Source organism: Bidens hawaiensis, unplaced genomic scaffold (assembly GCF_021521415.1).
Source record: "Bidens hawaiensis isolate Kalapana, Puna unplaced genomic scaffold, B.hawaiensis_p1.1 tig00014334_1, whole genome shotgun sequence".
Lineage (NCBI taxonomy): Eukaryota > Viridiplantae > Streptophyta > Magnoliopsida > Asterales > Asteraceae > Bidens > Bidens hawaiensis.
This window is the reverse complement of record NW_027492232.1, coordinates 321669-332893: the sequence shown is the minus strand read 5'-3', so window position 1 is coordinate 332893 and position 11225 is coordinate 321669.

Genomic DNA, 11225 nt, shown 5'->3' with positions numbered 1-11225 from the left:
TCAAATCGGGAAATTTAAAACTGATCGGGCACTTCTAGATCTTGGAGCATGTGTTAGTATCATGCCCGGTAGTTTATATGATCACTATGAATTTGGCCCATTAGAAATGTAAACACCACCGTGATGTTGGCGGACCAAACTCATACACTTCCCCGGGGCATGGTGACTATTGTAATGGTTCAGGTGGAGGAATTTTTCTACCCAGTTGACTTTCTTGTACTTGACTATGCTAAACGTGGGAATAATACACAACCACAAGTCATATTGGGTAGGCCATTCCTCGCCACAGCACGTGCGATAATTGATTGTGCTAAGGGGGTTTTGGGAATCAAGTGTGGAGACCGTGATAAACGGTTATTATTGTTTGAAAATTCTACTAACCCTCTTGTTGACAAGTGTGTATCCTTGGACAAGGATCGTAGAAAAGAGGAATGATTTGTGATTGACAGGATAGATAAGAAGGGATTTGAGAAACTACATAGTGAAAAGGTGGAAGAGAAAGGTAACCGACCAAGGAAGAAGAAAGTGAGACAGCCACCCAAACAAAATGATCGAGAATGGAGATTGAGGATGTTCGGGACAGATTGTGGCCTATCGGAATACTGGCAACAAATGATTGAAGAAAAGCGTGCTTATAATGAGAAGGTTGCACGGAAGCGAGCTAGACGCCCACCTTGAATGGCATACAAGTTTAAAAAGGGTGGTAATTGTACATTTTGTATATTTTTAGTTTTCATTTTATTTTAGTTTTTATATTACTAATTGTATTCCAAGCGTACCATCATAGCAAAAGCTAAGTGTGGGGATACCGCACCATCATAAAACGAAGTTTCAGTTAAGCTATCCAGAGTGCTTTCATGTTCTTTTTGCTGTGGTTAATCCGGGTACGTGTAAATTTTGTTGTATTTGGAACTTTGTGGGTGTAGTTCACTATAAACTCTCACGAGACCCCACTCGTCCTCGCGGGCTACAGGGGGGTTTACAGGGCTTGTTGCATACGCTAAATGCAATCGTGATTCCTACGAAAGTGAGTTAGGTCTTTTAAATTTTTTAATCACTTTAACAGAATCTATTATGAAACGAATTAATTTGGCTCGGTAATTGTTTTAATAAAATTAACAAATATTCATTTTCGTAACTCTTAAAAGACCTATGTCTTACACTTGTGAGAAGCTTGCTTCTACACGTTTCGAGATTTTGCAGGTTCGATTGTCAGTTTGGTACTTGGTCGAGACGAGAGTATACGAGTGTTTATGAGAGTTCGCGAGCCGACTGGTCCTTCTCCAGTCCCGTTAAAATCAGGTGATTTCAGTTTCATAATTTATTTTGTTTTTATTACTTTAAACGTTAAAAGTGTAATTGTATAACTGTTAGTAGAACCGCCACACATGAGTCCCGAAATTTTAAAATTGCTTAATAGTCACAAAGTCAATTTCAATCCCGTCCCTCAAATGTTCATTAATCGTTCGATCCTTTTTAACTTTGAGAACAATGTTAAGTATTCTTACATTGAGGACAATGTAAACCTCAAGTGTGGGGATGGGGGAAATTTGAAAATTTTTAGCCCGATAGTACCTCGAAGAGTGTTCAAAAACCAAAGTTGTTAACTGTTAATTATTGCCATTAATGCCAAGTCATAGGTTTATGGTCATGGTTGGTTTTTCAGCGTCTTATTAGTCTTACTCACAAATGTTTTTATAACGAGAAGTTGAAAATGGGGTCGTTTAGGCGGGGATAATGAGTCATAGGGACAGGTACACAAGTTTATATCGTCAACCCTATTCCTCCGGTACGTGTGTGAGTTGACCCAAATATATATATAATACACATAGAATATATAGTACACACATGTCATTTGAGTGCTTTCACTGATGTTCATGGATTACGGGATCACAGTTGGCAAAATGAAAAAGTGATAGAGGCAACTAGGTTAAGCCTCTTCTGGATGAGCGTGAGTGTGGGTATTGGGGGGCTGGGGCTTCATTATTACACATATGAGGTGAGGTTAATGTGAGGGCGGGGGGTTGGGTCCCTTAGAAAACCTTTCTTGGACTTAATTTTCAATTGTTTAACCCCCGACATTATGTAATGAGACGATCCGGCTTACTAAGTTTATTTGTAATTGCATTTATTTTTGTTTTTGTATTTGTATTTGTTCCATTATTAAGCATCACGTTATTATTCTTAAAAAAAATGTCTGTTTATATTCAGTTATGTATTCAGTAGTTCGTTTATGTAAAAAAGAAAAAAAGAAAAAAAATATGAAATCAGTATGTATGTTAGTTTGCTTATTTAGAGGTTTTATAATAAGTCAATCAGTTTCTATAGCAGTTTTGTTTATTTAGATGTTTTGTAATAAGCCGGGTCGGATTGTTTGAGCTACTTAAATATTTCTCTTCCATACCGTTACACCTGGCACCGTTACAACCCTTTTAAGACCTCTTAATTTGCATTTGTGTCAAAGCAGTTTTATGGATGGATACCTGTTTATGAGTTATACTGAGAGCAGAGTGATACTAGCACATCTTTTGCTAGTCCATATATTAAACCGAGATGAGAGATGTTATATTACGAGAGGTATTTGCATGTGTAACTTAACCGGAAACAAAGTACACCTGTCTGGGCGGCTCTATTGTTTTTATTATAGCATTAAACTGTATTTGTGAGATGTCAATCTATAAACAGTGTCAGTCTGGGAACTAGTGTGACAATCGTCAATTTCAGGTTAACTCCGTTAACTCAACTCCGTCAATTCAAACTTAAAAATTATTGAATCTATAACGCACACCTCATTACATTTAAACTAGGGTTTAAATGACGCTTGACACTTACTACATGTGTAGTCTTTCGGGAATTGCACCGAAACGCAAACGAGTTGACGCAAACAATTGGTGAATAAACGAAAAACGTCAAAACAATAATTATGTGATAATTATGTGTTAGACTTATGTGTTATGTGATAACATTGTTATAAGCGTTAACTCAATGTGCTAGAACTAGTTAATTAAGCTAGAAAAGTAACATTTGAAAGTGGAGGGACCTAGATGTAATATGATTATTATTAATAATATTATAAAACCCTAACTCCCCTCTCTCTTTCCCTCACAAAACCCGACGGCAGCCTACCCCCCCCTCCTTGCGATCGGCCCTCATACACACACATATTGCTTGGTTCTTGATCTTGGTTTTCACAATTGAAGCATCCTACACCCGATTCTAGTCACCTTCTACCTTCCCCTTGCTTATTTTTGTGCTTTGGAAGGTATAATTATAAACCCTAAAATCTGGAAATTATATACATGATGTTCATATGTCTTGTTTTGATTGAAAGATGTATTGATTGTTGAATTGATAGCTAGTATTGGTGTTATTGCATGTTAATCGTTTGTTTCTTAATTTTGAGTTCAAGTAAAACTCTAATCATGGATGTAATGTGTATTTGATGTGCATGGATAATGATTATGGTGTCTATAAGGTCATATGAACGGATTATGGTCCATAGATAGTTAATAGGTTGAGTTTTGTTGCAAACAGTTTCTGGACAGATTGTGTTGTTGATGTTCAATTGACTGTATCGGGGTGTAAATGTGAAAATTTGTTGAGATTATTGATACTACAGTAAACTAGGTTGAGTCTAGTTTCTAAAGAATATAAATTTGCAATTTTTGGACGTGTAAAAGTTAACCTTTATGATTTTACAAAAACGTTGTGCAAAGCTGAGTTGTTAGACCTGCTGTTAGGTTGTTTTGTAAATGTTATATCTCATGAACCACGAGACCAATTGGGTTGGTTCCACTTCTGGAAGTTGACTTGTTGAGTTAGGAACCTAACCCAAGTGGTCTTTCATTTGTTGGATTTTTCGTTTAACAGGAATTTCAAATAAAATTCTGTTGCGCATGAATTTGACTGTTATGAGTTTGCTGTAATGATTTGATTATTGTGAGAAACCTATGTGGAATAAAAAGATAATAAAATATGTTATGGAAACCTAAGACATACATGCTTTTGTGATGATTTTTGGTAAATTAATTGAGATGCTATGATTGGTGGAATAGACTAGTTTTTCAAGTAGAATTCTGTCAATAAGAAAATTTGTTGCTGAATTTTGTAAAAGTTGCATGAAACATGGTAATTACTAATTGATTGTCGTGTTTTGACCAAATTGCCCTTGCGGGGAATAATTGCTAGTTAATTTTTATAATTTGACCAAATTTCCCCTGCAGGGAATAGTTGCTAGTGATGTACATTATTAATACATGACACGTAAATAATTGTTCACACCTGTATCGTATCACAAATGTACTTGTTAAGTCACACACGATTCACAAACAAACACGAAACGTATCTTGTGCTTGGGAATTATGTGCCGGGTCTAGAGACTCGATATTAGTTCCGATACTTAGAAAATCTCCTTGTTGTTTTAGAACGCTAGAGAGAGTTTTCTGTGACGCGCATCACTTGGTGATTTATTTTGGGAATTCTTCGCAAACAGTGAGTTCACTTACCCCTCTAAACTATTTTCAAACGCTTTTCACTTGGGGAGATAACATACTCCGAAAACGCATTTAAGATTTTGTTAATATAAATTATATATCACTTGTAAAGACTAAGTGGCAAACGCAATAACTAAAGTCCTTCATTCACATCGAACCGTTTAGTATTGGATAATAGCGAGTCATTGTTGAGTAGTACTACTGGGTTTGACGAACCCCACCCAACGCTAAACTCGACTGGAGGTCGAGTGGGTGTAATCTTGGCTAAACACATACCATGGTCGGGATAGACCTGGTGGCAAGGCAAATGATAAACAGTCAGCTTCGGTGTCGAACACTTAGTAATACTTGTTTTATAGGCTAGCTACCTATAGATATATAATTGACATAACACTATCTGGTAACGCAAAATGCTGAAACGCAAAACGCTGAACGCAAACGTTAAACGCTTTATTTTATATAAACTTGTGAACTCACCAACCCCGTGTTGACACTTTTAGTATGTTATTCTCAGGTAGCCGAGGCGGGCGCGTGGTATAGGATCATGCATTGCTTGAAACGCTTTTGTTATGCAAACTATTTTTTTAAAACTGTTATCATTTGGTTTAAGTCGTCCTGCGTGACGCAACATTTATTTCATGGTTTTTACGTTTCCGCATTTAATTACTCGTAAACGTTTTCGTGGTTTGAAAACTTTGTTTTATGGTTTGATTATAACTAATGAATCCGATCCTGTTAGTTCACACCCTCTGACGGTAAAACTCCGTTAGTGGATTTTGAGGGTGTGACAACTGGGTATGACCTTAAACCTTACTAGTATTAATGGCGATAATCTACATACCTATGATGGAGGTTGATGTTTGCTTTAGAGTTTTGCTTGAGGGCAAGCAAAAGATGTAACAACCCGAAATTTCCAAAATGATATTAATTATATTACTTAATAATAGAGGGAAAGTTTACTCGGGTTATCGGGAAATAAATAAATAGAGTAGGAGTTGGTATGGGTCGGGCTAGTGTTGGGTAATGGATATGGGTTATGGACTTGGATTAATGGAGATGGGTTAAATGAGAATGGGCCTTAGGTCCATAGGATTTAAGGGATATAAATATCCCCTAAACCCTAAACTATCACTCATTTCATCCTATCCTCTAACACTCCAAAACACACACACCACACACCAACACCGCCGCCAGCCGAGGGAAGAACCGAGCCAGATCCGAGAGAGAGTGAGGGTTAGTTGTGATTAAACAAGTAAACGAGATCCAAACAAGCTCAAAAATGTATGATTCTTGATCTTTGAAGTTTAAAGATCCAAGCTTTATAGTGTATAAACGACCGGAAACGGTTGGGGAACGTAGTGGGTGATGTTAAACCATAAGAAGGGTGTTAAAATCGCCAAAATGATTGATAAAAACCAAAACAGCGGCGGAACTGGGCAACTTCGCCTGCAACTGGGCAACTTCGCCTTCAAAGCGATAACTTCGCCTTCAAAGCGATAACTTCGCCTTCAAAGCGATAACTTCGCCTGAGGCCAAGTTCGCCTGATGAACTTCGTCTAAAGCCAAGTTCGCCTGATGAACTTCGCCTAAAGCCAAGTTCGCCTGATGACAACTTCGCCTAAAGCTAAGTTCGCCTAAGGTTTAACTTCGCCTAAAGCCAAGTTCGCCTAAGGTTTAACTTCGCCTAAAGCCAAGTTCGCCTAAGGTTTAACTTCGCCTAAAGCCGAGTTCGCCTAAGGTTTAACTTCGCCTAAAGCCGAGTTCGCCTAAGGTTTAACTTCGCCTAAAGCCGAGTTCGCCTAAGGTTTAACTTCGCCTAAAGCCGAGTTCGCCTAAGGTTTAACTTCGCCTAAAGCCAAGTTCGCCTAAGGTTTAACTTCGCCTAAAGCCGAGTTCGATTAGGAAATAAGTTAAAAACGATAAGTAAAAGTATGCTAATACTAGGCCACCAGATTGGATCAGGCGAGTATTGATACGTGTAACTTATACAGTCAGCCGAGCTCAGTTAAAGAAGGGATTTACAGCTATCAGAGGAAGAAGCAGAGTTCAGGTGAGTTTCTAGCCCCATTCCTTGTTATGTTTTCGGGGCTGTGTGCATACTCGATGTGTTGTTAATACATTTATCCTAAGTGATAAGTGTATGTCATATGTGATATGTGTGATAGATATGAATGATTGTTTGTCGGTACGCGAACGATCTTCGGATATTGCACGTACTGTCAGGTTAAAAATAAAGGTACGAATATTATATATCGAAGATGTATGAATATTTCAAATGAATACTTGTCGGGGCGTGAACGATCTTCGGATATTGCACGTATCGACAAGGGGTATGGTTGTTAAATGAATGATGTAAAGAACGCCTAGAGTGTTCTTATGTTATAATGTAATTATTGTATCTGTGAAGTATGTGTATATAGGTACACGAATGGCATGTGAGTTCTACGTTCGACATAGTAAGTTAGGATGGCAAATCCCTCTAGCTTCTGTCGGACATAGATTCGGCTGGTGATGGCGTAGTTAAGGACTGCGAGCCTTATACGTGATGTAGATGATAGATGTAAACGTAGATAAGGACTGCGGACCTTATACGTAACGTAGATAAGGACTGCGGACCTTATACGTAATGTAGATAGGCGTCAGCACAGGAAAGGACTGTGGACCTTACACGTGCTATGTTTCAGCATAGGAAAGGACTGTGAACCTTATACGTGCTGTATTTGTAGCATAGGGGAGGACTGCGGACCTCGTACGTGCTATGAATTAGGTTGCAACATAGGGAAGGACTGTGGACCTTGTACGTGTTGTGGATGTATTTCAGCATAGGAAAGGACTGTGGACCTTATACGTGCTGTAATTGTAGCATAGGGGAGGACTGCGGACCTCGTACGTGCTATGAATTAGGTCGCAACATAGGGAAGGACTGTGGACCTTGTACGTGTTGTGGATGTATGATGGTATAGGGAAGGACCGCAGACCTTGTACGTACCATAAATGGTGAACATAGGTAAGGACTGCGGACCTTTTACGTGTTCACGACCTTGAGTACAGGTATAGACGGCGGACTATGAACGTACTCTCGGTAGACTGAGGTTAGTGATTGTAGATATGTATGTATGTATGGTAGCAAATATGTACGTAGAACAGAAGGGTAACTAGTGAAGTATGGATATGTATCTACGGATATGTATGTATGTGTATGTATTGTATGGCGTTCGATTAACTAGAACTCACTCAGCGTAGCTGACTTTTAGTATGCACGCAGGTGAGTAGGATGATGCAGCTAGCTTGAGGAGACACGTGGTACTGAATAAGAGGCTGGCATCGGAAGACTCAAGACGTTTAAGTTTAATGTTTCGTTAATTTTGAAAGACAAAATGATGTTTTAAGACAAGACGTGTTTTGTTATGAAATGTTTTATGAAAGTTTTTATATTCCGCGAAAGTTTTAATGAACTCTGATTTGTAAGAACTGTGTTTATGAGTAAATCCGACGCTAAAGTTAGGCTACCGGGAACGGGGCCTTACAAAAGATAAGTGTGGGGATGTGATGGTCGGTTAATTTGTATATCATTTAGTTCATTTATTGTTGAGTTTTAATTGTTTATTCTAGAACTTACGGTACTTCATACGTGCTTTTGTATTTCAGGTCATTGATCGTTAAAGATGCTAAATTGGAGACTTGTACGAACATGGAATGATATCTCGGGAAGATCGGAGCCACTATACAAGTTGGTTGAAAGTCAGCTCCCAGAGCATAATGAGATAGAGGATGAAATTACGAGAACGTGGGCGAAAACGGCAAAGAAAACGGAGTTGAAACGAGAAAGATATGAAGAAAACAAGATTTTGGAAAAGTGTCCCACCGTGGCCCACGGTCAAGCCAGCCCCAAATCGGACAGAAGCCACCATACCGTGGCCTCTGAACCACGGTGAAGCCACTGTGACCCACGGTGGGACCGTGGGCCACGGTCCAGTATGGCCCGGCAGCCACCGTGACCCACGGTGGAGACCGTGGGCCACGGTCCGAAGTTCGTAACAACATATTTAAAAGGGTTTTTGGCTGCATTTTGACCTATCTTTCATTCCATCTCATTCTTGGCGGCTAGAGGCGATTTCCAGCCGCTCCAAGAGGCGATTTCCACCACCATAACTCGTGCCAAGACCCTACATATGATTCATATCATCCGTATTGAAGATCCAATGATGTCAAGGCTCGGCTAATATAATAGAATCGCACCCGGGATGTATAGTTTGTAACCTTTTACAGTTTTTCTCATGTGATTAAGAATATTTGTGTTTTGTTATTGATGATTAATATATGATTATTGATGTTTGGTATTTCTGAGTGTTCAGTCGGTTTAGGTTTACGTTGGTCTGAACGATCTGTTACCAGTTGCTAGATAATTAGTCATATAATTGTTTGGTTAGATTGAATACGATAAAACATACAATTACCCTTAACTGAGTCACACTGGCAAGGACTGTTTGATAACCAGTGCCGTGTGTAAAGTAATTGTTGATGTCTAAGGTTTTGTCTGATTGATCAGTTTTCGGTTAATCGTTAGTAATTAAGTGGTTAGGTTGCATGAGATACTGTTGGTTGCTTACTAGAATTCCCAGGTGTGATTTGCTTTGTTAACTGTTTGAAATTCGTTTACTTGTTCATTGCTTAGTTCTCTAAACTCACTTTAATTGCTTGTGTGATCAGCACTAAAACCATTTACTTCATAATATAAAGTCTGTACACGAATTGCATTGACCACATACTCCTTGTGATACGATACCCTACTTGCTATAACTATTTAGAATAATTAGGTTTTTGTGTAAGAACAAGTTGAAATTTGTTTGCACTTTGAACTCAATCATCAAATAAATTCTCAAATAAGCATAACATAATTATCTTCAACATCCCGATTTGATGCTTCCAGTTTAGAAAATAATGAATCTATGCCTTTCCGTTTAATATAATTTATCAAATATATATGATTTTTTATTTTTTGTTGTAGATATCATGGCTCGCAGTTCAGCAGGAGGAGGTAGGGGCATGGGTCGAGTTAGCGGTCAAGATAGTGGTAATGGTGAACGATTAGTTTTGGATGCGTATGAGACAAATACTCAACATGAGAATAATGATGATGACGAGTCAACTGTTGGCCGGCGGGGACCAGTTGCCCCTACGCCACTGCCTGAACCAAGAAATCGGGAATGGATTTGGATTATTTATGGACAATAAGTACATAATATTAATATTTTCTTTATACATATTATGTTATTAAAGTAACGTGGACTTTGTTGCATTGTTTTCATTTTATAGATTCAGCAATCAAAGTAGCGCTACCAGGATTATAAGAGAAATACTGGAGGCCATGTATTCCGAGCCTTGGCTGAGTTGGAAAGATGTCTCTACAGATGATCGAAATAGGATGTTTGAGCGTTTCAAGGTTTGTATTTACAAATATTCGTAAATTACATTCTCTATACCTTAATATACAATATAAAGACCACTAAAAATGATTTTTTGTAGGGATACTATCAATGGGAAAATGAGTGGGATGACCAAGTTCACTCTTGCTGGGTGAAGTTCATGAAAAGAAAATTTAAGGATTTGTTGAGTAGGCTTCGAGAGGGTGCTAAGGTTGCTGTACGTATGGAAAGTGTAGAGTTTGAAGGTGATTACTCTGTTCTTATTCCACATAAGCCACAATGGATGGGGGCTAAGATTTGGGAAGGTCTAATTGACAAATGGAACACAGACGAGTGGAAAAAAGTCTTCTCAGAATATCATAAATAGAGAGAAATCAACAGGGGGCAAACATACTATTGGCTCGCAAACCTATGTGACGGTTAAACTAAAAGCTGTAAGAGATTTTAATTTGTTTTTTTTAATAAACATTTCATGCTAATATTAACCTTCAAATATGACATTTGTAGGATAAAGAACTTGGGCGACCTGCTACCGTATATGAAATTTGGATTCAATCACATGGGAAGAAAGGGACAAGACCTTTAGATAGATTGGTGAGTCGTAGAGGAGGCGTGGGTTCAGAAGAGGCCATCATTTTAGATGAGATTGATATTCCAAACGATTGTGATTGGGTTGACACCCGGGCAAAGGATTCTCTTGTAAGTTTCTTTACTTGTATATTATATATTCTTATTAGTTATTTATTAAAAGTTATAAATATTACAAAATATAATGTTCTTGTTTGTTATAGAAATCATATCAGAAATATGTCAAGGAGAGGCATGGAGATGATGCTAGCAAACGCCCGTTATTTGATCCAAATTCATGAGTACAAGCTGTTGGGGGAAAGAAAAAAGGTAGACTGTTTGGGTTTAACGATATCAATGATCCACATGCTGTGATGACGGGTATACCTTCAATGCCTGGTACTAGTACTTCGTATTTACCTGCAAGAAATGAAGAGGTATATTCGCTCTATTTTAGTCGACTTTTTCAATTATATTCAAGTCATATAATAGCTCATAGCTGATGTCACTCTGTTAGTGAGTTAGACTTGGTCCTAACTGATCATAAGAAGTATTAATTGTCGTATATGAAACATGCCTTCAAGAATTAGTTTCTTTTATACAGTTTTATGGATTTTAGATTTGTAGTAAACACCAAAATACGAATTTTAGATTTGTAGTAAACACCAAAATACGATGCTATGCATATAAAATTGTGATTTGATCATTTATTATTCTACTTTCTAAATAATTTATTCTG